Source organism: Lactuca saligna, chromosome 8, assembly GCF_052625555.1.
Source record: "Lactuca saligna cultivar CGN05327 chromosome 8, ASM5262555v1, whole genome shotgun sequence".
Lineage (NCBI taxonomy): Eukaryota > Viridiplantae > Streptophyta > Magnoliopsida > Asterales > Asteraceae > Lactuca > Lactuca saligna.
Genome location: NC_136424.1, coordinates 52172947 through 52175597, shown reverse-complemented (window position 1 = coordinate 52175597; position 2651 = coordinate 52172947). Strand labels below are relative to the sequence as shown.

The following is a 2651-nucleotide window of genomic DNA, read 5'->3' as shown; positions in this document are numbered from 1 at the left end:
TTTTATATTAGAATCTTATTTGTGTTATAATGAGTTGTATTATGTTTAATTATGTGTATCTGTAAATAAAAAGTTCATTTATTATATTTATAATTACATACTATATAGAGTGGAGTTAAAAACTGTACATATAATTAAAAAAAATTCATTCTATCCCTATTCAACGAAACCAAACATTATGTTTGTTTTTTACATTTGCATGTTTATTTGTTGTACACTTGATAGGTTTGTTACTTCACTCATGTGGTGAAAGTTGCTGATGTAGCCGCTATTCTGAGGACTAACATTCACAATGGCTTCCATGTATGCTTGTCATTTTCCATTTCCTCTTCACTTAAAGAAAAAAAAAAAGTTAAAAGTTACATCTCTACGATAACAACACATGACATTTAGGCTGTGGATCTCTTCTTTTTCTGCTGATTTTAATACAGAAGACCTTCTTTGTGTTCAGATAAAGGTCTAAACTTTCTGCAATAATTGATCTTAATTTTCTCAAGGTTCAAGTTCGTGCTGCTCAGTAAGTCTCACTTCTGTTACATTTTTTGTTGAATCTTTATGTTTAAAGTTCACCATTTAAAGTTTGTTAATAATTTTTTTATATGTTTTGTTATTATCTAGCTATTAGAGAAGTTGAAAATGCAACTCTTCAGTATATGAAGTGTTTGGAATCAGGGAATGATGTCTGTGTAGACATAAAGTTGTAAGTAGAAGCCTCTGAGAGTTTAGCAAAGGCACATGTATTTTAAATTCTCTCTTTTCTGTTTATTCACTTTTTATTGTCATCATTAATATGGTTTTTGGTTTGTATGTTTTAAGAAAGTAACAAAATGCATTAAGCAATATACAGAACTTCCACGAAGAAGATATGATGAATTAAAATCTGCATTGAGAGTTACTTCCAAATCTACCATTCAAAAGTCTTTCCAAGAATATTTGAGTTCTTATTTTCAAGAATTATAGCGGTAGTTATGACTTATGACATATTCATAATTCCAAATCTACCCTTCAAAAGAATTTCCAATATTAAAAATTCATTTTTCGTATAAAGGAAGATGGAAGTCGAAAGAATGAAACACTTACATACAATTGCAAGTGATATTCTTAGGCTTTTAAGTCAGGTAAAATATGATCTTTTAATCTTTTTTATGTTCTTGAATTTTACGTTTTCTTTTTACTAATATTGTCAAATGTATCATAGGGTTCTGCAAACAGAAGAGTTGCTTCTCCTCTACACTGTTTAAGAATAAAAAGCTCTTAATATTTTCTTGTTAGTTTTACGAATATTACTTTAATCAAATTTGTGAAATTTTTAAAACTACCATCCAGTCTTTAACAGTGGAAGGCCTTGCAATACTTGGTCCTCATGTGGCAACCATGGCTGAAGTCAAAGGCTTGGATGCTCATGAAAGTGAAATGCTTTTTTAGATCTTGGATTTTTAGGTTTAAAATTAAAATGAATGCTCTGTTTATTATCTATATTTTTATTACGATCTAGCAGACTAAAACGTTAGGATTAGAAATTGAAGAAGTTACTTTTGTGAGGATGCCATTTGTTGTTTGTCATGGTGAAAATTGGGTAAAGAATAGTGATTCAGAATTTTTTGTTGGCTGCACTTGGCTCAAGAGAGCAATAAAGGTTACTCTTTAGCTTATCTTAAAATCAAGAATCCTGACATTTATTATTTGTTTCCCAATTTTTATTAATTTTTAACTTTTTTTCATGAAGGATACTGGTGATGGGAAGGGTACAGCCAAGGACTTTTGGAGAAAATAGCATCGCAAGAAAGTGACGCTGAAAAGTCTTTTATGCATAGCTTTACACTTGAAATCTCTCATATTTACTTACATGTACATGAGGAAATTTAACTAACTATCATCATGTGTGACCCAAATCCTTTGATCCTTGCTTTAGTTGTTAGAACAATGGGATTCATCTAAGTTGATAAGATTACAGATTATCTTTTGGATACCTTTAAAGGTGTCTCAATGTAACGACCAAAAATTTCAATAAAATTTAAACTTTTCAAAAACATCCCAATTCATTAAGTTATTACAAAAGATTTTCAATATATTTATTATCAGAGTATTCCGAGGTCCATTTCGTAAAACATAAACACGAGGAGCGGTACGATCACGCCATTGCCTTGCCATAGTCTCCTGAAGAACCTGAAAAATATTAAACCACAACTGTAAACCCGAAAGCTTAGTGAGATACCCCCAAAATACCAACCACATATACCATACATATATCATAACAAATCACAGAACAGTCATGCATATCGGGTCTACTGTGAGACTGGTCCGCCGTGTCGGGCCTTCAGTCCACCTGGTCCACCCTCCGAGTCCAATCATGTCCCTCGAGTCTGCAGTGTGGTTGGTCCGCCCGCACCGAGCCTTCAACTCACCTGGTCTGCTCTCCAAGTCCAATCATGTCTCTTGAGTCTGTAGTGTGGTTGGTTCGCCCGCACCGGGCCTTCAACTCACCTGGTCCACTCTCTGAGTATACAGTATGACTGGTCCGCCCGCATCGGGCCTTCAGTCGGCCTGGTCCACTCTCCGAGCCTCGGCAGGTCTGGTCCGCCCTCGTGGGGCCTACAGCCTATCCGGACCGCTCGTTGGGCCTTCGGAACAACCGGTCCGCCCTGGATATC

The 2651-nt window shown here is 34.9% G+C and overlaps 1 long non-coding RNA gene across 1 annotated transcript; it reads left to right on the top strand.

Annotated features, from left to right (window-relative positions):
- Positions 1 to 382: 382 nt before the first annotated feature.
- Positions 383 to 1962, top strand: LOC145012695 (uncharacterized). The gene is made up of 3 exons (XR_013664626.1): positions 383 to 517; positions 619 to 1636; positions 1727 to 1962. It is a non-coding gene; the product is annotated as an uncharacterized LOC145012695 (long non-coding RNA).
- Positions 1963 to 2651: the final 689 nt, after the last annotated feature.